This window comes from Lactuca serriola, chromosome 6 (assembly GCF_051521515.1).
Source record: "Lactuca serriola cultivar US96UC23 chromosome 6, Lser_US96UC23_V15, whole genome shotgun sequence".
In the NCBI taxonomy this organism is placed as follows: Eukaryota; Viridiplantae; Streptophyta; class Magnoliopsida; order Asterales; family Asteraceae; genus Lactuca; species Lactuca serriola.
Genome location: NC_136413.1, coordinates 4,920,831 through 4,948,418, shown reverse-complemented (window position 1 = coordinate 4,948,418; position 27,588 = coordinate 4,920,831).

Sequence of the window (27,588 nt, the reverse complement as noted above, 5' to 3'; positions counted from 1 at the left end):
GTTATATAATGCAAAATACATTTCTTTAAAGAAATGCTTTGATAAATTCTTATCACATTTTGTTTTAGGAACAAATTCTGCAATTGTTTTAATCAAAATATTACTCTGATTTTATAAAACAAATCATAAACAAATCGGTCTTTTCTGGCTGTGAAAATGGGGATGTCACAGTTGGTATTAGAGCATTAGTTTAAGCGAACTAGGAATTTGTAGGATTTCTAGACTTAAACTTTGAATGCTAAGCAATAATTGTGAGATGAGTGTCTACCATACTTTAGACACGAGCACTAGTATATTTTAGGAAAGATGCCTAAAATGTTTTTATGTGCTAAATGCTATATGTTTGCCATATATGAAATTGTTTGTTCGGATCTATGGTCTGTTGCCGACCGAATCTAGAAACCTTATATGTTTAGGAATCTAAGCGTACGACTATGATATTAGAACTAGCATGTAAATGTTTCAGGGTGATAAGTATGATTTAATATCTATCGTGAATGAGGATCTAAATTCACCTTATTCAGTATATAGATCAAAAATGGCAAGAACAAGAAGTGAAGTTGGAAATGCAAACAAAAACAGGAATCAACCACCTATGGTTAAGCAAGTAGTTGTGGTAGCAGCAGTACCTTAGCCAATGACAATGGCTGGGGTACAAGCGATGATTCAAATGATGTTGGATCGTTAGATGGAGGAAACTAGACGTCTGCTTCGGCAGAATCGTGAAGAACTTACAATACCAGTTGAACAGCCTGCGCTAAATGATGGGAAGTCAGAAGGAGGGAACTATAGTGGTACCGTTGGTCAAGCCAACCCACCGATAGATAGACGAAACAATCAGGATGGAGGAAATGACAGATACGGATGCAAGTACAAGGATTTCATGGCATCCAAACTACCGTGTCTATCTGAAAGCCTGACATCAGTGGAAGTTATGGACTAGATCTCCGAGATGGAAACAATATTTGAGAGTTGCGAGTGTAGCAACAGACAGAAAACCGCTCTCACAATTCCTCTGTTAAAGTCTGGTGTGTTGAACTGGTGGAAGCTACTAGCTGGTTCGATGTCTAAGGGAGAAGCTAGCAAGATATCTTGGGAAGATTTTATGGTGCAACTAAAGATGCAATACTGCTCTGAGAAGGTTCTTCTGGAAATCAACAATTAGTTCCAGAATCTGAAGAAGGGGAGATTGATCATCACCGAGTACGCTACTAGTTTTACGGAGAAGATGAAGCTTGTTCCTTACCTACTTCCAACAAAACTTTCCAAGGTCAACAAGTTTGCCAATGGATTACCATCAGACTTTGGTCCAATGGTTAACCAAGTAACCACTTTGAAAGCCGCCATCTGGGCAGCCAAGAATGTTGAGACCCAAATAAGGGGAAAGGGTCTGGAGAAAGCTAAAGTTGGAGAGAAGAGGAAGCTAGAAGGATCCTCAAGACCTGATAATAAGGGAAAGTTCACAAAGTCTAACCTGGATGACCAGAGGTATGGAGCCAAGTGGTGTGAAAAGTGCAGGAAGAAGCACTTTGGAACATGCAACGAAGAAGTAACCTGTTACAAATGTGGAAGGATCGGGCACTATTCCATGAATTGTACACAAAATGATAAGGTATGCTACGGATGCAGAGGCAAGGGGCACATGTCTAGAGACTGCCCAAAGAAAAATGGGACAGCAAGGCTAGAGGCACCACCAAAGCCAAGGGCATTCCACATGATCCTCGACGAAGTAGACAATAACGTGAGGAATCAAGAATAAGGATTTCATATCCAAAGATCAAATTATGAAGTAACAATGTGAATAGTAACATGTGGTGTGTCCTATTAGAGACATAGTATCGGGTGAACTTGAACCTCTGTGTAATAGTTTCAAGAAATAATATAAACCCTAGTTTTTTTATCTGATGTGTTGAATGATTGTATGATTTATGAATGGTGACTTGGTTAAACTGCGAGACAATACTTGAGACGAGTATGAGTAGGTGTGAATGGTAGTAGAGGACTATACTACCGGAAGCACAGGACTCACACTTGGATCAAGGAAAGTCACAAGGTTATCAAGAAGCTAGTAATTGATTCCATTTTTGTTCATGTTCGTCGTTACCATCGTTTCGGTAATGATTAGGAACATGATTAATACTCCGACTCTTGAGGACATATCGAATCAAGTCCGACTAAGATGAATATGTTACGTGGTTCGGGGAAAATGGATTCCAAGGTTTATTGGACCGTTTAAAGTTCTTCAGAGGATTGTGAACTGAGCTTACAAGCTAGAACTACTAGAAGAATTAGATGGTATTCATAACACTTTCAATGGGTGTTATTTACGGAAGTTCACAGGAGAAGTTCCCGACATAATTCCAATTTTGAATTAAGGTTGGATGGAAACAAGAGGTTAATTGCAGAACCGGAAGAAATCGTTGACCGTAAGACTAAGAAGTTGCGACGCAATGTGGTTGATTTAGTGCTTATGCGATCAAAACATTCGAATGGGCTAAATATCTCCTGGGAAACGGAGAATGACATGCTGAGTCGCTATCTGCATTTGTTTGCTAATGTATGATTCTAGGGACATAATCATTCTAAGGAGGAGAGAATTGTAACGCCCGTGTTTCATGGCTAAGCATTAATGATAATATAATAGTCTAAGTCAAACATTGGAACTTGTTTTGAAGTAATAAGAATGAATTATGTGCTTTAAACTTAATTATTATGATTAAGGATAAAAATAAGTGTCAAAATAAAATATTAGATAAACCCGATGTTTATACATAAAGAGGTAGTGGTCGAGACAAGGATTATGGGTATATAAAGAATACGGAAGTCCGAGTTATAACGAAGAAGTTATGACTTGTCGAAGTTTCGTGAAAGAACCGGTACGGCACTACGTGACGTAAATAGTGAATTTATGATAGAACGATATTTATCCTTAGCGATCTAAACAAAAGTTGTAGAATACGTTAAACCGAGAGTGTGCATAAAAATAACGTCTAAATCTGTCTTCGTATGAGGAAGTTATGATTTTTTGAAGTTTCAGCTTAACAGTATGCAACCTAAAGTTCGAATATGAGGTCGAGTGATTTTTACTCGAAACAATCTAAACGAGAATTGAAGATCTCGTTAATAGTAGCGCAATTGTAAAAAGACAGACGAAAACGGACGTCAGATGAAGAAGTTATGAATATATAACAGACTTTTCCTATCCCAGCCTACTAAAAATATAATAATAAAAATAAAGTCAAAATTAGCCGACGAGTCTAAATGAAAGTTGTAGAGCATAGTCTCATCTATGCATGGTTATAAAGAACGTCAAAAACGGAGCTCGTATGCGAAAGATACGAATTTTAGAAGTTTAGAAATTGGGAGTACGCCTAGCGTACTCTTGTGCATGGTCTGAATTGGGCCACGAAGCCTACTCCATTTTCATGATTGCTTGGACTCGTAGCCTTGTTGCGTCTGAGCTTATCCGCTTAGTATGTCGAACGTACATGTCGACGAGCCAGTACGCCTCGCGTACAGGGACGTACGCCCAGCGTAACTCGGGGTTTCAGCCCTATAAATAGTGAGCGAGGCCAGCCGGTTTTAGTTGCCAGTTTACCATTCTTCACCCCTCTTCTTTCTTCTACTTTGCAAGAAATACCCCTCAAAGCCCCGGTATCACCCTGACACCCGAAGCAAGTCCCGAAGCCCCGAAGATCCCGAGAAGAAAAGAGTTTCGAGCCGAAGCTCTTCCCGTGAGAAGCCCGGTTTTGGAAGATATCCCGGTTACATCAAAAGAATAGTACTTGAAGAGCCGTAGTGTTGTCCGAGCATCGTCTAATCAAGTGAGTGTGTAGTTACTTTCTTGTAACACATAGATATGAAGTATTTGCTATGAAATGCGTGCTATGTGTTTATATATTGTTTGTTTACTTGAGATGGATGTTGAATAAATGTTTTATACAGGTTTTTAAATGGTTTAAACTACATATGTAACTTTTATCTACAAATATGTTGGGTAGAACATGGGTAGACGGAATAGTTTGTGTGTAATGAAGGATGAGTTTGAGGATGAGATGAAAGATGATATTGATCATGAGATGAGGGTGACAGGTGAAAAATGAGTGAAAACTTTACCCAAACGATGGCCCCGTCATTCTGCAAAGTAGGGATGACAACCAATGATTATTCTAGACAGTCTTGTGGAACACTAGTAGGCTCGCAACTTGTAGGTGTTGTGAACTTAATGTTCACCGGTGTACTCTAAAAACCCTGGCAGCTATGCACTTAGTGCCTTTTATAAGAACAAGGGTAGCTATGGATTTAGTACTGTGTAGATGAACCTTGGTAGCTATGGATTTAGCACTGTGTAGATGAACGATGGTAGCTATGGATTTAGTACTGTGTAGATGAACGATGGTAGCTATGGATTTAGTACTATGTAGATGAACCTTGGTAGCTATGGATTTAGTACTGTGTAGATGAACCTCAGGCAGCAATGGACTTTGTGCCAATTACTTAGGTCAATCCTAAGGAATGAATGAAGGAAGGATAGCTGATTCTTGGGGTAAAACCTTAAGAAATAAAGAAGATAATAAGGATGGGTAATTAGGTTGATTGTTTGATGATTAAATATAATAATTATCTTATTGTGGGTTGACAATCCTATATGCTCACCAGGCTCCCAAGCCTGACCCACTCAGTTTCTTTGTATTACAGGTAATAGCGCAAGAGCACAAGTTGGATGACTTATCAAGATATTTTTTTATTATAGATCAGTAGTTGTAAATAACTGTTGTAAGGTCTATTTTGTATTGTTTATGTTTTTGGTCTCTATCCAAACATTACATCCCGAGATTTTTGTTATATAATGCAAAATACATTTCTTTAAAGAAATGCTTTGATAAATTCTTATCACATTTTGTTTTGGGAACAAATTCCGCAATTGTTTTTATCAAAAGATTACTCTGATTTTATAAAACAAAACATAAACAAATTGGTCTTTTCTGGCCGTGAAAATAGGGATATCACACGTGCCTAGTTCCTCGTGAAACTTCTGTCATAAATGGGAGGTGAATCGAACATCACAGTCTGAGATGAGTTTTATTCATCACTTCCATCACGTTGCATATGTGTTTCATTATGTATTGCCTAATGAATTCCATGCAACTTATAATGGGCTTGTCCCTCCCATGAATAAGATAGTTATTAAAGACCTCACGTAAATTGTTGAGCCAAATATTTGAACCCATCCTCCCTTTAAAAAGAAACAACTGTGATAAATAACTAGTAAAAAAAGATTTGATGAGGTTTAATTATATGGATAGCAGGAAAATGGCTTCTAGCCCAATGTTGTGAAGGGATTTTCTTCAACCACTCAAAAGCTTCTCCTTCAAACTGACTTAACTTAGTCATGTAATTCTGAATTTTTTGCACTGTAGTAGCTATTTCATACTCCCAAAGACAGTCTTTATACTCTCTAGTTTTCCATGTTTTCCTCATATTTTCATAGATTTGTCTGAGGAAAAATATATGTTATGCATATGGGAATAGTTGTGAATTTCAAGTAAGATGCCCTATTACTTATTAGCATAAAATTAGAAAGAACTAAATGAAGGAAATATGCTATCATTGATAAAATTAGAAAATGGTTATGAAAATATAGGTAAGATGCTATGGAATTTAAATTATATGATACCTTTTGCCTATCACTGATAAAAATGCAAAGTTTGAATTTATGTATAGTTCTAAATCACCCCACAAACATTCAAGAAACAACTTCCAGCTATTGATATTTTTAGCTTCAACAACGACATATGCTACAAGGTATATGCCATTATTTGAGTTTACTCCAACATCATTGTGAACTTATCCTGGAAAGGGTCTTTTCATAAAAGCAACATCTAACCCAATAATGTCTATTAAGCCAACTTTAAACCCTTTCTTAAGTTCCCCAAAGTGTACATAAACTCTTTTGAACTACCTGGTTTCTGAAGAAAGGTTACCCTCGGTAACAACTTCAAGCTTTACTGTTGTACCCTCATTAGCGGCTTGTAGTTTTAGGAGATAGTCTCTCAAGACCTCGTATTTCTTCTTGTAGTCATCAATAACTTGCGTTGTTGCTGCTGCTTTTTCCCTATGTGCCTTGTAGATCGAAACACCTAGTTGAAACTTCTTTACAATTTGTTCTTAAATGTTGTGAAGTGGAACAGTAAGGTTTAACTCAACCCGATCAAAGATTTTAGAAGATATGGATTTCAAGGTGCAAACCCTAATTTTTCTACTTTCTAGACAAGTGTGTTTGTCTGTTAATGTTTTAACAAACCAATATTCACTATCTTTTGATCATGGGGCTTGCATTGGCCAAGTATATATGCTTTTATTACCCTTTACTAGCCCACCGTAAACCACTTGCATTTACCTCGGGTACATTCACTTTAAATACTACTCCAAGTCCCAATTTATCGTTTTTCTTGAAGGAAATATTTCTTATTGTTGCAATTGCATGTTGGTTGACCTTCACTTTTATTTCTTGCTTGGATTTGTATTTTTGACCAATGTGAAAAGTCATTGCATGCACTTCACCACGAGAGCATATTTTTTCCTTCCCTAATTTTTTTACATTGCTTTCCCCTTCTGATCTCCACTATCCTCTCCTAGGGAGTCCCACTCATCATTATCAATTACCTCAACATTTTCAAGGTCAACTTCTTCATTTGTATCATTCGTCACTTCTGTAGCATCCATTTTGCCAGCATATTCATATCCACCTCCACATTACTCGCATAATTTTCTTCATCTTCTAAATAATCATTGTTATCCTCTAATACTCTAAATTTTCAAATAAAAATTTTATTTTTAAAACCACACAAAAAACCATTTCACATTTCTCAAACCCAAATGTATAAGTTGTTCAAAACACAAGACAACAAAATGTTTGACAATATCCCAAAATCCTCAAAACATAATCTCAAGCTGGTGTGTACAATCATGCCGACGCCTTCCCACAATCCAGAGAGGTACCTGAAACACATTTCACACAACACTGTAAGCACGAAGCTTAGTGAGTTCCCCAAAATACCACACACAAATAATTAGCCTCTCATGGCTATAGCTCGATAAGGACCCTCCGGTCACGTGTCTCAGTGAAGACCCTCCGGTCTCACAACTCAAGTTGGACCCTCCAGTCTTGTATCTCAGCGAGGACCCTCCGGTCTCACAACTAGGTTTGGACCCTCCGGTCCTAACTCAATAAGGCACAAAATAATATACAACATAAATCACAAAGACAAAATGCAAGATATCACATAACTCAGTATAAGCACATAAGACCCTCCGGTAAATACCTCAAATTAGACCCTTCGGTCACACAGTATTACCACTCAAGTAAGTATAGTGAGAAGACTCACCTCGTAAGTAAGCAAGTAGGTCTCGTACTCAACAATTGGTCTAAACTCCGCCTACACGTCATAATCATCTGTAATTAACAATTTATACTCAGCAACTCCAAAGATGTTAAGCTAACCCATTTTCTAACTCTCGGAAAGGGTGAAAGACCATTTTACCCCTCCATGGTCTCCATAATCCATAACTTGACCAAACCCTAAAAGTCAACGGAAGTCAACACTCGAGTCAACAGTCCATTTTGACCCAACTCGTCGAGTGAAACTATGCGACTCATCGAGCTCCTTCGTTTCTATGAGATATCAGGAAAATCGAACTCAACTCGTCGATATTGTAACGCGTCCAGACTATCAGGGAAAACCCTAACCAACTCGTCGAGTTGGTTCTCCAACTCATCGAGTTCCTTCAGTCCGTTCTCTCATTCATATGCTTTTAAGCAGAACTGAGGCTCCATACTCTAGATCTAGCCTTCTAAGGCTGAAATACCATGTAAAGCTACAAGCTTTACGTCCGTGCATGGCATCTAGGGCTAAGTTACCAACACAAAGCGCAACAAAGGTTTTAAGGCATTAAAGTTGGTCAAAGCTTGATAAAGCTTGAACCTTTAGGTCTAAGGGACCTATTATTGTCCAGATCTGAAGTCTCATCTTCAAAGCATGCTTAAATAACTAAAGGAATTAAAGAGAAGATAGAAATGACCATAAACTCTCTAATGGAGAGATCTAACAAACAAGTGGTCAAGGTAATGCCTTTTTACCTTCAAAGGGCTGCTACCATTGAATAAAGGCCGGATCCAAAGCTTCCTTCTCATTCCAGGCCCTTTACTCTTCAAGCTCCTACAAATAATGCACCAAAACACACACTCTTAGCCTCTCTCTCTCTCTCACACACACACAGATGATAACAACTCGATTAGGGTTTCTATCAGGGTGCTAAGGTAATGAGGGAGGCGGGGTAAAGGACTTAAGGTCCTTTAAATAGGGTGTAAGCCCTGAAAATTAGGGTTTTCACACTCAAATCCTACCCATCAAGTTGGGTCCCCCCAACTAGTCGAGTAGACTCTAAAAATCACGCGGCTATCTCAATCTCCACTCGGCGAGTTAGGGCCTCCAACTCGTCGATTTTCCCTGTCAAAATGAATATAAAACGATTTAAATTTGTACCTGGGAGTCGGGATGTTACAATTCTCCCCCACTAGAATCAGACTTCGCCTCGAAGTCATCCTCCGGAAACAGCTTTGGGCATTTCTCACGCATCTCGGACTCCGACTCCTAAGTCCACTTAGATCCCCTCTGATGCTTCCACTAAACCTGAACCAAGGGAAACTCTTTATTCCTCAAGACCTTCACCTTCTTATCCAAAATCACCGCCGAATTCTCGATGTAGTTCAGGCGATTATCAACGTGAATGTCCTCTAAAGGGACCATTGTCGTCTCATCGGCTATACATTTCCTCAACTGGGATACATGGAAGGCGCTATGAATATGGCTCAACTCTGCATGCAGCTCTAGCCGATAAGCCACCTTACCTACTTGAGTAATCACTATGAAAGGACTAATGTATCTAGGGCCCAGCTTGCCCCGCTTCCTAAATCGGATCACCCCTTTCCATGGGGGTACCTTCAGGAGGACAAAATCTCAAACCTGGAATTCTAGCTCGGAACGTCTCTGGTCTGCGTAACTCTTCTGACGACTCAGTGCCATCAGTAATCTCTGTATGACTAGTTGGATTTTCTCTATCATCTTAAGCACTATCTCAATGCTCCACATCACTCTTTGCCCTACCCCTCCCTAACAGATGGGAGTCCAAGACCTCCTCTTGTACAAAAGCTCAAAGGGAGGCATACCGATACTGGAGTGATGGTTGTTATTGTATGAAAACTTAGCCAAGGTCAAGTAAGTGTCCCAAATTCCACCGAAGTCCATAACACATGTGCGCAACATGTCCTCGAGCGTCCGAATTGTCCGCTCGCTCTGCCTGTCTGTCTGTGGGTGGTAAGCAGTGTTGAAATGTAGCCGGGTACCCAACTCCTCATGAAATCTTTTCTAGAACCTAGAAGTAAAACGCACATCCCAATCTGACACTATCGATGTTGTCACCCCATGTCGTGCCACCACCTCTCAAACGTAGACCTCGGCCAATTTCTCCACAAAGAGCTCCCGCTTATAGCCAAAAAAGAGCACTCTTTGTCAACCGATCTACAATCACCCATATCGCATCGACACCTCACGTAGTCCTCGGTAAATTGGTAATAAAATCCACGAAGATATATTCTCACTTCCACAGGGGAATCTCCAAAGGCTGCAACTGGCCATGGGGACGCTGGTGCTTTGCCTTGACCTGACGACAGGTCAAGTATCTCTCGACTACCCATACCACACCTCTCTTCATACAGGGCCACCAATAATCCTTTTTCAAATAAAAATACATCTTGGTGGCCCCAGGATGGATCGAGAATCTCGACCTATGGGCCTCCTCCATCAAATAGGCCGAGCTCCACCCGAATATGGTACCCATATCCGCCCACAAAAGGTCATAAGCCCCTGACTATTAGTCTCAAACTCAAAAATCTGCCCAATCACCCGCTCTCTCTTACGGTTCTCTGGTCTCATGGCCACCACTTGGGCCTCTCGGATGGTATTTGAGACTGGAGTCATCACCGTCATCCTCATACACACATCTCGGATCGGAGCACTCGCTGCCCTACGACTCAGGGCATCGGCTACCACATTAGCCTTGCCAGGGTGATACAAAATCTCGCAATCATAGTCTTTTACTACTTACAACCAACTCCTCTATCTCATATTCAGGTTGGTTTGATCCATAAGGTGCTTCATGCTCTAATGGTCCGTTTCTATGGTACATCGGACACCATAAAGATAGTGGTGCCAAATCTTATGGGCGAATACCACCACACTCAACTCCAAATTATGGGTGGGATACCTCGTCTCGTGAGGCTTCAGCTACCTCGACACATATGCTATCATGTGTCCCCTCTGCATCAACATAACACCCATCTCAGATATGGATGCATCACAATAGACTACAAAGTCTTCTACTCCTTCCGATAGAGCTAACACTGGGGCTTCGCACAATCTCTGGCGAAGAGTCTCGAATGAAGCCTGCTGCTCGGGCCCCCAAACAAAAGTAACACCCTTCCTGGTTAATCTGGTGAGAGGAATGCTAATCTTGGAAAAATCTCTAATAAACCTCCGATAGTAGTCTGCCAGGCCCAGAAAACTCATGAACTCGGATGGGGATCTCAGCACCTCCCATCACATAACTGCCTCAATCTTGGTCGGGTCAACCAAAATCCCATTCTGGTTAACGAGGTGTCCTAAAAACTGGACCTCTCGTAACCAGAAATCACACTTGGAGAATTTGGCATAAAGCCTCTCCATCCTCAATACCCTAAAAATCTCTTGCAGATGCTCCTCATGTTGTTCCCTGAGGAATTTTCTGGTGTACACAAAAATGTCATCGATGAGCACAATCACCGACCGATCCAACATGGGCATGCACACCCGGTTCATGAGGTCCATGAACGTTGCTGGTGCATTCGTAACCCCGAAAGGCATCACCACAAACTCGTAGTGCTTATAACGAGTCTGAAAGGCCATCTTTTGAATATCCTCCTCGCAGACTCCCATCTGATGATACCTGGATCTCAAATCAATCTTAGAAAACCAAGACGCCCCCTGAAACTGATCAAACAAATCGTCGATCCTCGATAGTGGATAACGGTTCTTGACCGTCAACTTTTTCAACTCCCGGTAGTCAATGCACATCCGGTGTGAACCATCATTTATCTTGACAAAAAGGATTGGTGCTCCCCACGGCGAGCTACTCGTTCTAATGAAACCCTTCCCCAACAGCTCCTAGAGCTGCAAGGATAACTCCTGCATCTCCGACGGTGCAAGGCGTTAAGTTGCCTTGGCAATAGGCACTGCCCCAGGAATCAGATCGATCCGGAACTCCACCTGCCTCTCAGATGGCACACCAGAAAATTCCTCAGGGAAAACATCCGGGAACTCACATACTACCGAAACATCAGAAATAGAACTCAGCCTCTCGGTGCCAACTCGCGTATCCATCACGTATGCTAAAAAGCCCATGCACTCCCGCTGTAGACTCTGCCTCGCCCTGGCGACAGAGCAGAAAGTTGATCCCGATCTAGTTCCCTTGCCATAAAAATTAAGTACTCCCCCACTAGGGTCTCGGGTGGTCACCATATTACGCTCACAGTCAATCACAACTCCAAACCGGCTCAACCAATCCATGCCCACTATGACACAAACATCACCTATTGCTATCGGCACCAGATCTATCTGAAACTCAACACCAAAAATCTCTAATACACATCCCCAGAATACATCAGTGGCAAAACTGCATGCTTACCAACTATAAAAACCCTCAGTGTTCGCCTCAATGCCTTGCGTCTACACTAATGTAACGACTAAAGGATAAAGACACAAAAGATCGACTCGCACCCGAGTCAAAAAACACCAAGGCAGGCACAGAACTCACATGAAAAGTACCTATATGCAACATAGTATAAGCATAAAGAAATATCAAAATAACATGAATAAGGAGATACATACCAGCAACAACATCAGGCGTTGCGCAGACCTCCTCCGCAGTCAGCTGGAATGCTCTCCCACGAGCTCTCGGAGCCTTGGCCTTCCCCGGCTGGCCATCAGTAACACGTAAAGCAGTAAGAGTAGAAGCCTGGGCTGGTCCCTAAGTGAGATGAGGACACTCGGCCTTCTGGTGGCCAGTCTGGGTGCAATGAAAGCAAACCAAAAATCCATTGGGGCAGTCCTTCGCCATATACCCCTCCTTGCCACATTTGTGGCAAATCCCTTCTTGAAAAGATCCCTCGTGACTCTTACCGCACTTGCCACAACTGCGGACCTTCTGGACTCTTGCTCTCAAATCAGCGGGCTTAGCATGCTTCGTCGCCAGCTCCGACTACACTGATCTCATGTCCCTCCTTTGAGGCTCTCCCTCCTCCCTGGTCTGAACCTCCAGCTCAATCTTTCTCCTCTTGACATTGGTCTGTAACTCAGCCAATGTCCGATATGATGAGTTTGCCACGAACTCCCGAATATCTCTCATCAAAATGCTCAAGTACTGGCTCACACGTGTCTGCTCAGTAGACACGTGCTCAGGGCAAAACAATGCCCTCTCATGAAGCATCCTCGTAATCTCTGTCACTGTTTCTCTCTTCTGCTTGAGAGACAGAAACTCTTAGGCCAAATGTTCTCTCTCCACCTAGGGAACATACTCGTCTCTGAACAACTGGGTAAACCTCTCCCAAGTCACTACAGCATGGTCTATAGGAGTGAAATCAGTCGTCACAAACTTCCACTAGTCCTTCGCTCCCAAGTGAAGTCGGTTCAGTGCAAACCAACCTCTCAAGTACTCCGGGCATGAACACGTATAGAAACACCCCTCAATGTCGGAGATCCATCTCATGGCAGAAATCGGGTCCTGGGTCCCGTCAAACTATGGTGGCTTCGTGTTGCTGAACTCCCAAAACAACAATAAGTCATCCCCTTATGGCATCGCAGCAGCTAGGGCTATGACAACAGCAGCCTTGGTGACAGCAGCATATCGCTCATCAAAAGTCTCAATCAGTGTGGTCTTAATAGACCCGAACATCTCTGGTATGGCCTCCCTAATAGCTGCGGCCACCTCCTCAGCAATGATCATGCAGATATCCTCGTCACTAGTACCACTACCCCCGGAGTTGTTATGGGTAATCACGATAGTCTCTCTGAAACACAAACACAAAAATCATTAGGGACTAGCTCAAATACACACTCGATTACCCACCCGTACATGCTCCTTAGCATCTTAAGTTTCTTACTTGGGTCGCATACAAATCCGATGCTTTTAGTAGTATGACCCCAATACTACCTTCCACACCAACCCATAGTCGTCCCAAGTCCTCCTCCTAGGATCCTAATTCACAAGCACTCTATCCCTCACAGATATCACACTACTCTCTCAGTAGATTTCTCAATGAACATCTGGGGATCTCTCCTAGATTACTCCTCGACTCAAAGCTTTCTCTAAAAGATTCCTGCTAGGTACTCCTACTCAATACACACACATACAGAGCAAATAACAAATAATATAAATCAATAGCATCCCCCTAGGCTAAGACATCATGAATTATGCAACTCTAGCTCTAAATTCATGAAATACCTAGTCTATCCTCTAGCATGCAACTCTAATATCTCATAAGTATCTTATCTAATAGTATAAACAAATAATGGTATTTTAGGAAATCACCGTTCAGGCTCTGGCTGATTATACACACTGCTTCATCTTGTTTTCTCTTAAAAGGTTTTACTCGTTTTAGAAAATCATCTCTTTTTAGAAAATTTCCTCAAATCCTTAGTTTGAGTCCAGACATACCCGAGGGTACATCCGAATCCCTCAAACGAAGGCTCTGATACCAACTTGTAACACTCTAAATTTTCAAATAAAATTTTCATTTTTAAAACCACACAAAACACCATTTCACATTTCTCAAACCCAAATGTATAAGTTGTTCAAAACACAAGATAACAAAATGTTTGGCAATATCCCAGAATCCTCAAAACATAATCTCAAGCTGGTGTGTAGAATCATGCTTGCACCTTCCCGCGATCATGAGAGGTACGTGAAACACATTTCATACAACAGTGTAAGCACAAAGCTTAGTGAGCTCCCTAAAATACCACACACAAATAATTAGCCTCTCATGGCTATAGCTCGATAAGGACCCTCCGGTCATGTGTCTCAGTAAAGACCCTCCGGTTTTACAACTCGGGATGGAGCCTCAAGTCCGGTATCTCAATATGGACCCTCCAGTCTCACAGCTCAGTTTGGACCCTCCGGTCCTAACTCAATAAGGCACATAATAATATAAAACATAATCACAAAGACAAAATGCATGATATCACAAAACTCAATATAAGCAGACAAGACCCTCCAATCAATAACTCAAATAAGACCCTCCGGTCACACAGTATTACCACTCAGTTAAGTATAGTGAGAAGACTAGCCTTGTAAGTAAGCAAGTAGGTCTCGTACTTAATAATCAGTCTAAACTCCGCCTACATGTCATAAACGTCTCTAATTAACAATTTATAATCAACAACTACAAAGATGTTAAGCTAACCCATTTTCTAACTCTCGGAAAGGGTGAAAGACCATTTTACCCCTCATGGTCTCCATAATCCATAACTTGCCCAAACCCTAAAAGTCAACAGAAGTCAACACTCAATTCAGCAGTCCATGTGAACTCAACTCGTCAAGTGCAACTATGCGACTCGTCGAGTTCCTTCATTTCTTTGAGATATCGAGAAAATCCAACTTAACTCGTCGAGTTGTCTCACCAACTCGCCGAGATTGTAATGCGTCCAGACTATCTGGGAAAACCCTAACCAACTCGTTGAGTTGGCTCTCCAACTCGTCGAGTTCCTTAAGTCAATTCCCTCATTCAGACACTTTTAAGCAAAACTGAGGCCCTATACTCTAGATCTAGCCTTCTGAGGCTGAAATACCACGTAATGTTGCAAGCTTTACGTCCATGAATGGCATATAGGGCTAAGTTGCCAACACAAAGCTCAACAAAGGTTTTTAGGGCTAAGTCCCCCCAATTTGTCGAGTAGACTCTAAAAATTACGCGACTATCTCAATCTCTAATCGTCGAGTTGGGGACTCCAACTCGTCGAGTTTCCCTGTCAAAATGAATATAAAATGATTTAAATTTGTACCTGGGAGTCAGAATGTTACACATCCTAACCCCTTTCACCTATTTGTGAACCATTTCCACCGTTTTCATTACCTCCTACTTTACTTCAACATCATCAATTGTTGCATAATATGAATCTTCCCGAAAAAGGGATCAAAATCTTGAACCGTATCCCCTGTACATTACGATATAAGGTGTATGCATCAAAATATTGGAGATAAAGAGTACATTTACACACTAAAAGAATTTCATAATATTAACGACTTCAAAATACATATAAGCGATTTCAACATAGAAATGATTTCACAATACATATAAACGATTTTAAAGGTTAAATATAAATAACTACAATATATAAACGATTGCAGAGGTTAAATATAAACGAGAAAGATAGTACATTGCCATTTATTGTGTTTGAATAAAAATCGACATTGTCATCCCTAACTTCCCACATTATAAACACGATGAGCAACACTCACTATTTATTAATCCTCTTTAAGGATCAGGCGCACAAGTAGCTTTGATCGATTAGGTTTTTTTGTGTCTAACAAAGCGAGGATTTAGTAGAGAGGCTGGATCAGCGACGATGGTTTCAATTGGAGATGCACAAAGTTTTTTTTATATTGTCCTAATAAAAGAACCAATGCAGAAAGACGAAATTACCCCTCTAGGTTTTTGTAACGCCCTGTTTTAAGAGTAATTATTTATGGACCCCAGAGATCATGAGTAAGAGCGTTTCGGCCTTTTATGGGCAATGGGTTTTATTCGAGAAGGTTTCGGGACGGGGTGTGTTGGTAGAAGCGTAGGGCTTCTCGCCACCTTTTGGTGGATATAAAGTCCATTGGAAACGGACTTAGAATAAAGGAGTTATGACACTTTGAAGATAGTGTCAATAATGGTCCCTAAAGGAAATATTTTACAAAGGGGTCCTAGGCATGCATGGAGTGCATGCGTGTGATTGGTTGGGTATGCCCAACGTAAGCTAGGTTACGCCCAGCGTAGATTGGTTAAGTGAACGCGGGTGTTGGGGGCGTACGCCCAGCATACGTCCAGTGTCCAGAAACCCTAACTTTAGGGCCATCCACTATATAAAGAACATTATGGTTCCAACCCAAGCCTCCATATCTGCCCTCTTACCCTCAGAAACCCTAAGTAACCATTCTTCTTCCATTGTTGGGGATATTTGACCTTGGGGACCTTGGTTTGCCAAAGGAGAGCCTAGAAGAAGAAAAAATAAGTTGTCAAGGAATGATTTGGGTGGTTGGAGCTCGTAGATCTACGAAGACATCATCTTCTGGAGCCCTTTTGAGGTATAAAGTCTCTTGCTTGACATCTATTTTGTGTAGATCTAGGTGTTATTAAGTTTTGACACCATTTCTAGTCTCAAAACCCCAAAGTGATGCATGATGCGAGTTGGCTGAGATTAGCTATCCTTTCAGACCTTAGGAAAGGTCTTGAGTGAGAAAAATGAGGTCCCAATGGCTTTGGTGGTCTCATGTATGATGTAGGTAGGTCTTAATGGATTAATACCTTGAGTTAAGAGCTTTATAGACGTCCCAAGTAATAAAGTTTGAGACTTTATGAATCCTAGGCATGTTTGGTCGATGGATCTGAAGTTTGGGCTTAAGAGCTTAAGCCATTAAGAATTTATGAGGAGTTTTAGATCAGCAAACGTACGCCCCGCATAAATTGATGTACTCCTAGCGTAATGGGTCAGTGTCCCGTTTCCAATTCGCGAGAATCGAAGTACGCCCAACGTACTCCCTCTGTTGAGTTTTTTATTTTGGGCCTTAAGTGTTTGGGTTGTTTATGGGCTAGTGGGGCTTGGGCCGTGACTGAATATTATGGATGGAGTATTTTGGACCCAATACTTATATTGGACCTTGGATCTAGGCCCGTTTAGTGAGATGGGTCCAATTTAGTAAATTGGTCAAATATTGGGCTTTGCGAGAGGATTTGGTTTTGGGTCTTGGTCTAATAAGAGGATAATGGACTTAAGGAGTGTTGTGGACACTTGGCCTAGAAAGTCATGAGGGATTCTAATGTGATGATTTTGCATGTGATAGTTGGGATTCCCGGTGAATCAACAGATAGAGATTTGCAGGATTTCGGTAGTTGCAAGGTGAGTTTTCCTCACTGTACTCAAGGGTCTAAGGTACCAGGTCCGACCATTTGAATTGTCGTTAGAGCTTGTTATGTTATGTGATGATATGCTTGGTAGTATCTTGGTAGATAGGATAGTGATATGATGATGGATAGTTTTGTTGGATCAGCGCCCTGGTAGTTGGGTAGTGATTATTTATAGACCGGTAGTTGGTCTTGCCTTAGGTACGTTGGTAGGAGGTTACCTGCGAGTTATGTATGTTGAACAGTAGTAAAGGGTATTCCATCTCGGTAGGATGATAGGGCCCTAGTGTGTTGGTTCTATAGAATATTACGTGGTTGTCTATTATGTGTGCATGTCTGCTAGTGTAGATTGGAATTCCAACCCGATGGTTGTGGGCCAGGAGTATCCCATCCAGGTAGGATGATTAGACTCATAGTAGTTTGGCATTCGAACCCGATGGTTGAGGGGCCTAGGGTATTCCATCCCGAGGGATGATTGGACCCATAGTAGTAGTAATTACAGTATGTATAGGAAGTGGGGCATTCCAACCCGATGGTTGTGGGCCAGGAGTATTCCATCCCAGTAGGATGACTGGACTCATAGTAGTTTGGCATTCACACCTGATGGTTGAGGGCCTGGGGTATTCCATCCTGAGGGATGATTGGACCCATAGTAGTTATTGTTGTACGTATAGGGGTTTGGGCATTCCAACCTGATGGTTGTGGGCCGAGAGTATCCCATCCCAGTAGGATGATTGGGCTCGTAGTATGTAGGCATTCCAACCCGATGGTTGAGGGCCAGGGGTATTCCAACCGGAAGGTTGATTGGACCCGTAGTATGTTGTTCGTTGCTTTATGCGTATGTTTTTGTGTGTATGGGTACTTTGGGGGAACTCGCTAAGCTTTCGGGCATACAGTTGTGGTTTATTGTTTCAGGTGCTTCAGAAGATCGTGGCAAGGCGAAGGCGTGATCGTACCACTCCTCATGTTTTATGCTTTCTGTGATATGATTCTGGGGAAATACTCTAATGTTTAATCTATTTTGAAAACAAGATGTATGAACGTAATGGTTATTGAATGAAATAAAATGTTTAAAATTGGTTGATATTTTTTGGCGTTACAAGTTGGTATCAAAGCCTTGGTTTGAGTGAATTGGAGGAACATTTATGTGAATCCTGTCTCAAATTAATGAGAGGCTTTCAAAAATGGTTTTCAAAATAAGTAAAGAGGACGCAGAGGGTACGATCAGCCGGAGCCAGTAAGTTACCCCAAAATACTATACAAGTTATTTGTTTTAAGATATGTTAGAACAGCATGCTAGTACTAGGCTAGGGATCTTCAAGAATTGCATGATAGGATTGCCTGATTTATGATGCCTGCTAGCCTAGGGTTCCTTGATAAGAGCAATTCAGTATTCCTCTACGGGTGAGGATTGAGTGCTTGCTATGTATGTTGTACTTAGGGCGTTGTGGTGATACTTGAGACAAATATGGGTAGGTGTGGAAGGTAGTATGGGCCCGTACTACTGAAAGCACAGGACCCATACGCGTGTCAAGGAAGTCACAACCCCTAGGTTGTTGGTTAGAGGTTAGTTTTCGGCGGTTATGCGAGGTATCTGAGATTCTTATGGTTCATTTCAGCATGGCGGATGCGAGACGTTTCGATTCAGGATCTGGTTCGGGATCGGGATCAGGAGAGAGTGGTCAGATGAGTACGAAGGAGTTGGATGCTAGGATTTGTGATATCCTGCATGATGAGGTTGTTGCTATGTTTCGGGCTGAGTTACCAGAGCTGTTTGGGTCGATCAAGACCGCCATGGTTGAGTATTTTGATGAGCGCTATGCGGCTCTTGCAAAGACAGCGGCCGCGGCAGTCGCAATGGCTGTGGAAGCGGCAGGGGGAGGAGCCAGTCGGGGCTTTCAGTATCGGGATTTCGACAATACGAAGCCCCTTAGTTTTGATGGAGTTCAGGATCCGATCGTTGCTATGAGATGGTTGTCAGACGTGGAAGGTTGCTTCTTCACGTGTTCATGCCCTACGTATTAGAGGGTGAGGTGTGCTTTGAACCTTTTGAGGCTCGGGGCGAAGGATTGGTGAAGGTTGACCACGGGATCTTATTCTGAGGCGCAGCAGGCTGCGGTTTTGTGGGATCAGTTTCGAGAAATGTTCAGTACTCGTTATGTTCCGCAGGTTGAGAGAGAGAGAGAGAGAGGTTGGCTCAAGAGTTCCTGGAACTGAAGCAGGGTTCAGAGACAGTGACAGAGATCACCCGGATGTTCACTGAGAGGGCAATGTTTTGCCCGGAGTTTGCTTTGGAGCGGGCTCAGATGTCTCGATATCTGAGTATGCTCAAGAGGGACATCAGATAGTTTGTATCCACTCAGAGGTGTAGTACCTTGTTGGAGTTGCAGGAGGCCGCTAGGCGGCGCGAGTTAGAGATTGAGCTCCAGTTGAGAGAGCATAGGCAGGCCCCGGTGCAGTCACAGCCTGCACCAAAGCGGATAAGGCCCGCTGATTATCGACCGGGAGGTCAGAGGAGTTGCACTTGCGGGAAGTGCGGCAAGGTGCACGAGGGTAGTTGTCGTTCTTCTTTGGGGTGCCACAAGTGTGGAAAGGAGGGCCACATAGCCATGGATTGCAGACAGCAGGCTCCAGCTGCCGGAGTTCGACTTTGTTATCATTGTGATCAGGTGGGCCATTTGAAGGCCCAGTGTCCTCTGCTAGCTGCCAGGTCAGTGCAGGCCCCAGCGCCAGCCACTTTGAGACTTACTGACGGGAGTCAGGGTCTGGCGGAGCCTCCAAGGGCTCCAGGGTGTGCTTATCAGCTTATGTCCAAGGAGATCAGATCTGAGCCAGAGGTGTCAGTCGGTATGTTCTTCTGCTTTATCTCGTTTATGTTATGATTATTAGATGTTGTTTCTTGCATGAGATATTAAAGTGTTGCATAATTTAGAGAAGATTTAGTATCGAGGGTTTATATCCAGTGTGGGGTTCGTGAGAGGGGAAAGTTATGGTTTGAGAATTCGGGAACTTTCAGCAGGAACTTAGGTTCCTTGAAGTTCGGCGTATTAGTGGGTTCGATTGAACAGCGTGTTAGCTTCGCCGCCATTGGATGGTGGTTAGTGCCCTAAGTGGGGGAGAATTGGGAATTCTCGAAGGAGCTGATGGTTGTAGGAGGTTGCCTGGAGCGGCTTGAACGTCGGTCATTGGGACGGTGCGATGAGGTGGTTTGGTTATAGTAAGGGCTTGCATGTTTCGAGGAAATGCAATAGGCTATGTACGGATTGTTGGTTATATGATCAGTCTCTGAGTATGTATGCATGTTATAAGATAGCGGTGGGCAACGCTAAGGGGTGAGGTATAGCACGGATCTGTCGCTGTGACAATGTTGGATGATGCGTAAGCATGTTTTCAGTCTCCTTGGAAGAGGAGGGGGATAGTGGCTCCATATTGGAGGGTTGGACAGAGGAAAGTAAGATAACAGGTTAACAGACTCGGGAGCAGTCTGAACCGGTGATGAGGACCGTGCAAGGATATTGCAGTCAGAGGTCAAGGACCTAGAGATCGTGTTAGGGAAGTATGACTCAGGCGTGGTGAACCAGAGAGTTCAAGGGTGATGCAAGGACAAGGTCCTTGGTTTCGAGTATGGTTATGGGTTTGAGTTATGTATGTGGAAGTATTCCAATCTGGGGTATTCCATCATGAGGATGACCGGACCCTATGATTGATTGGACCAGATGTGTTTGGTATTCCAACCCGAGGGTTGATTGGGCCAAACATGAGTAGAATCTGAGGGTATTCCATCCTAGGGATGAGCAGACCCATTGTAGGCATGCCTGGTATTCCATCCCGAGGCTGATTGGGCCAGACATGGGTGTTGGTTTTGGTGCGAGTATCGATGCATGTTCGTTTGGGTATGAGTTAAGAGAGACCAAGTGTGGCCGACAGTAGAGTATGACTCGTGGTCCCGTTTTCAGGTTGGGAATTCAAGTTCCCATGGAGGAGTAGTCTCTTTTTATAGCAATAGGAAGAGGTTAGGGGATGGTTAGTTTGGACGGCCTGTCTAGGAGACGGATCCAAACTAACTTTCTAAGTTTAGGGCTTTTCAGAGAGATAGGTATTTAAGTCTGCATGAGAAGGAGTAGGTATCTCCTCAAGATAGAGTTCTAGTGGGGTTAGCCTCCCTTGGTGATCGTCACACTTTAGGGGCGTGAATGTGCCTTTTAGGATTTTGGGTAGCAAGAGTTGGCAATTGGCGATTTCGAGGGTGAAATCAAATGTAAGTGGGGGAGGATTGTAACGCCCCGTTTTAAGAGTAATTATTTATGGACCCCCGAGATCATGAGTAAGGGCGTTTCCGTCTTTTATGGGCAATGGGTTTTATTTGAGAAGGTTTCGGGACGGGGTGTGTTGCTAGAAGTGTAGGGCTTCTCGCCACCTTTTGGTGGATATAAAGTCCGTCGGAAACGGACTTAGAATAAAGGAGTTATGACACTTTGAAGATAGTGTTAATAATGGTCCCTAAAGGAAATATTTGACAAAGGGGTCCTAGGCATGCATGGAGTGCATGCGTGTGATTGGCTGGGTACGCCCAACGTAAGCTAGGTTATGCCCAACATAGATTGGTTAAGTAAATGCGAGTGTTGGGGGCGTACGCCCAACGTACAGGATGTACGCCCAGCGTACGTCCAGTGTCTAAAAACCCTAATTTTAGGCCAACCACTATATAAGGAACATTATGGTTCCAACCCTAGCCTCCATATCTGCCCTCTTACCCTCAGAAACCCTAAGTAGCCGTTCTTCTTCCATTATTGGGGATATTTGACCTTGGGGAGCTTGGTTTGGCAAAGGAGAGCCTTGAAGAAGAAAGAAGAAGTTGTTAAGGAAGGAGTTGGGAGGCTGGAGCTCGTAGATCTGGGAAGACATCATCTTCTGGAGCCCTTTGAGGTATAAAGTCTCTTGCTTGACATCTATTTTGTGTAGATCTAGGTGTTATGAAGTTTTGACACCATTTCTTGTCACAAAACCTCAAAGTGATGCATGATGCGAGTTAGCTGAGATTAGTTGTCCTTTCAAACCTTAGGAAAGGTCTTGAGTGAGAAAAATGAGGTCCCAATGGCTTTGGTGGTCTCATGTATGATGTAGGTAGGTCTTAATGAATTAAGACCTGGAGTTAAGAGCTTTATGGACGTCCCAAGTAATAAAGTTTGAGACTTTATGAATTCAAGGCATGTTTGGTCGATGGATCTGAAGTTTGGGCTTTCGAGCTTAAGCCATTAAGAATTTATGAGGAGTTTTAGAACAGCAAACGTACGCCCCACATAAATTGATGTACGCCCAGCGTAGTGGGTCAGTGTCCCGTTTCCAGTTCGCGAGAATCGAAGTACGCCCATCGTACTCCTTTTGTTGGGTTTTCGATTTTGGGCCTTAAGTGTTTGGGCTGTTTATGGGCTAGTGGGGCTTGGGCTGTGACTGAATATTATGGATGAAGTATTTTGGACCCAATAATTATACTGGACCTTGGATCTAGGCCGTTTAGTGAGATGGGCCCAATTTAGTAAATTGGGCCAATATTGGGCTTTACAAGAGGATTTGGTTTTGGGTCTTGGTCCAATAAGAGGATAATGGACTGAAGGAGTGTTGTGGACACTTGGCCTAAAAGTCATGATGGATTCTAATGTGATGATTTTGCATGTGATAGTTAGGATTCCCGGTGAAATAGCAGACAGAGATTTGCAGGATTTCGGCAGTTGCAAGGTGAGATTTCCTCACTGTACTCAAGGGTCTAAGGCACCAAGGCCGGCCCTTTGAATTGCCGTTAGAGCTTTTTATGTTATGTGATGATATGCTTGGTAGTATCCTGGTAGATAGGATAGTGATATGATGATATGCTTTGTTAGCTTAGTATCCTAGAGAAAAGGATAGTTGTATGATGGCTAGTTTTGTTGGATCAGCGCCCTGGTAGTTAGGTAGTGATTATTTATAGACCGGTAGTTGGTCTTGCCTTATGTATGCTGGTAGGAGGTTACTTGCGGGTTATATATGTTGAACAGTAGTAGAGGGTATTCCATCCTGGTAGGATGATAGGGCCCTAGTGTGTTGGTTATGTAGAGTATTACGTGGTTGTCTGTTATGTGTGCATGTCTGCTAGTGTAGATTGGCATTCTAACCCGATGGTTGTGGGCCAGAAGTATCCCATCCAGGTAGGATGATTGGACTCATAGTAGTTTGGCATTCGAACCCGATGGTTGAGGGGCCTGGGGTATTCCATCCCGAGGGATGATTGGACCCATAGTAGTAGTAATTACAGTATGTATAGGAAGTGGGGCATTCCAACCCGATGGTTGTGGGCCAGGAGTATTCCATCCCGGTAGGATGACTGGACTCATAGTAGTTTGGCATTCACACCCGATGGTTGAGGGGCCTGGGTTATTCCATCCTGAGGGATGATTGGACCCATAGTAGTTATTATTGTACATATAGGGGTTTGGGCATTCCAACCCGATGGTTGTGGGCCGAGAGTATCCCATCCCGGTAGGATGATTGGGCTCGTAGTATGTAGGCATTCCAACCCGATGGTTGAGGGCCAGGGGTATTCCAACCGGAAGGTTGATTGGACCCGTAGTATGCTGTTCGTTGCTTTATGCGTATGTTTTTGTGTGTATGGGTACTTTGGGGGAACTCGCTAAGCTTTCGGGCATACAGTTGTGGTTTATTGTTTCAGGTGCTTCAGGAGATCGTGGCAAGGCGAAGGCATGATCGTACCGCTCCTCATGTTTTATGCTTTATGTGATATGATTCTGGGGAAATACTCTGATGTTTAAACTATTTTTAAAACAAGATGTATGAACGTAATGGTTATTGAATGAAATAAAATGTTTAAAATTGGTTGAAATTTTTTGGCGTTACAAGTTGGTATCAAAGCCTTGGTTTGAGTGAATTGGAGGAACATTTATGTGAATCGAGTCTCAAATCAAGGAGAGGTTTTCAAAAATGGTTTTCAAAATAAGTAAAGGAGGACGCAGAGGGTACGATCAGCCGGAGCCAGTAAGTTACCCCAAAATACCATACAAGTTATTTGTTTTGAGATATGTTAGAACAACATGCTAGTACTAGGCTAGGGATCTTCAAGAATTGCATGATAGGATTGCCTGATTTATGATGTCTGCTAGCCTAGGGTTCCTTGAGAAGAGCTATTCGGTATTCCTCTACAGGTGAGGATTGAGTGCTTGCTATATATGTTGTACTTAGGGCGTTGTGGTGACACTTGAGAAAAATATGGGTAGGTGTGGAAGGTAGTATGGGCCCGTACTACTGAAAGCATAGTACCCATACGCGTGTCAAGGAAGTCACAACCCCTAGGTTGTTGGTTAGAGGTTAGTTCTCGACGGTTATGTGAGGCATCTGAGATTCTTATGGTTCATTTCAGCATGGCGGATGCGAGACGTTTCGATTCAGGATCTGGTTCGGGATCGGGATCAGGAGAGGGTGGTCAGGATGGATCAGCACCACCCGAGGTTATTGGTCAAATGAGTACAGAGGAGTTGGATGCTAGGATTCGTGATATCCTGCATGATGAGGTTGCTGCTATGTTCCGGTCTGAGTTACCAGAGCTGTTTGGGTCGATCAAGACCGCCATGGTTGAGTATTGTGATGAGCGCTATGCGGATCTTGAAGAGACAGCGGTCGCGGCAGCTGCAACGGCTATGGAAGCGTCAGGGGGAGGAGCCAGTCGGGGCTTTCAGTATCGGGATTTCGACAATACGAAGCCCCCTACTTTTGATGGAGTTCAAGATCCGATCGTTGCTATGAGATGGTTGTCAGACGTGGAAGGTTGCTTCTTCACGTGTTCATGCCCTACGGATCAGAAGGTGAGGTGTGCTTTGAACCTTTTGAGGCTCGGGGCGAAGGATTGGTGGAGGTTGACCACGGGATCTTATTCTGAGGCGTAGCGGGCTGCGGTTTCATGGGATCAGTTTCGAGAAATGTTCAGTACTCGTCATGTTCCGCAGGTTGAGAGAGAGAGAGAGAGAGAGGTTGGCTCAAGAGTTCCTGGAACTGAAGCAGGGTTCAGAGTCCGTGACAGAGATCACCCAGATGTTCACTGAGAGGGAGATGTTTTGCCCGGAGTTTGCTTCGGAGCAGGCTCAGATATGATGATGGCTAGTTTTGTTGGATCAACGCCCTGGTAGTTGGGTAGTGATTATTTATAGATCGGTAGTTGGTCTTGCCTTATGTACGCTAGTAGGAGGTTACCTGCAGGTTATATGTGTTGAAAAGTAGTAGAGGGTATTCCATCCCAGTAGAATGATAGGCCCTAGTGTGTTGGTTATGTAGAGTATTACGTGGTTGTCTGTTATGTGTGCATGTCTGCTAGTGTAGATTGGCATTCTAACCCGATGGTTGTGGGCCAGAAGTATCCTATCCAGGTAGGATGATTGGACTCATAGTAGTTTGGCATTCGAACTCGATGGTTGAGGGGCCTGGGGTATTCCATCCTGAGGGATGATTGGACCCATAGTAGTAGTAATTACAGTATGTATAGGAAGTGGGGCATTCCAACCCGATGGTTGTGGGCCAGGAGTATTCCATCCCGGTAGGATGACTGGACTCATAGTAGTTTGGCATTCACACCCGATGGTTGAGGGGCCTGGGGTATTCCATCCTGAGGGATGATTGGATCCATAGTAGTTATTGTTGTATGTATAGGGGTTTGGGCATTCTAACCCGATGGTTGTGGGCCGAGAGTATCCCATCCCGGTAGGATGATTGGGCTCGTAGTATGTAGGCATTCCAACCCGATGGTTGAGGGCCAGGGGTATTCCAACCGGAAGGTTGATTGGACCCGTAGTATGCTGTTCGTTGCTTTATGCGTATGTTTTTCTGTGTATGGGTACTTTAGGGGAACTCACTAAGCTTTCGGGCATACAGTTGTGGTTTATTGTTTCAGGTGCTTCAAGAGATCGTGACAAGGCGAAGGCGTGATCGTACCGATCCTCATGTTTTATGCTTTATGTGATATGATTCTGGGGAAATACTATGATGTTTAAACTATTTTGAAAACAAGATGTATGAACGTAATGGTTATTGAAGGAAATAAAATGTTTAAAATTGGTTGAAATTTTTGGGCGTTATAGTTTTGCCCTCTAACATGCCATTCTAACGATTATTAGCTAGAGGGACCAAAACTTGTATAAATATTCACTTTTGGACCATCTATGCATCATCAAAACCTTTTGGATCAAAATGCTTGATTTTGCCAACCATAGGGACCATTTTTGCAATTACATATATATATATATATATATATATATATATATATATATATATATATATATATATATAAGTCATGTCTTGAATTTCAAAATGTATACACTATAGAACTATGCATAAATAATTTATTAATATTTGTCAAAAGTTTGAAGAATTAAATTAAAAAAAATAATTAAGAAATTCAATTTGGAGCAAAATAAAAATTTTAAAAGATTAAATTCATTTATATAAATTAGTTTATAAATCTTTGAAAAAATATCTATATTAATTAATTTACATTAATAATAGAAACACACAATATAAATATAAGTTATAAAGAAAAATATTTTATATAAAATTGGTAATTATTTATTTCATAATAACTAATAATAAAGTTTAATAATTATTTTCCGATAAGAATATATCCGTCAAAAAAACTATTTGCCGTTTTATACGGGTATATATATATATATATATATATATATATATATATATATATATATATATATATATATATATATAAACCCTATTCTGATAAATGAATAGTTTTAATTTGAAAATATAAATTTGAATTTTGAAATGAGTTGCGTAATATATATACATGACACATGACATAATATTAATAAGGAGTTGTATTAGAGTGACACTTGGCAAAAAGAGATTAAAACTATTCATTTATCAGAATAGGGATATATATATATATATATATATATATATATATATATCCCTATTCTGATAAATGAATAGTTTTAATCTCTTTTTGCCAAGTGTCACTCTAATACAACTCCTTATTAATATTATGTCATGTGTCATGTATATATATTACGCAACTCATTTCAAAATTCAAATTTATATTTTCAAATTATATGTTAAATTTGAAGTTATAATAACTTTAAAAATCTGATATATCTCTTAATCAATAATTTATTTAAAATAACTGATTAATAATTATTAATTTTTAGTATAAAAGTTCAATTAATTTTATAACCGTGGTTCGCACGGGTTATAAACTAGTAAATGAAATACGTATCTAACGAGGCTTTAAAGGGTAAATGAAATATGTATATAATGATGGCTTTAAAAGGGTAAATGGTATA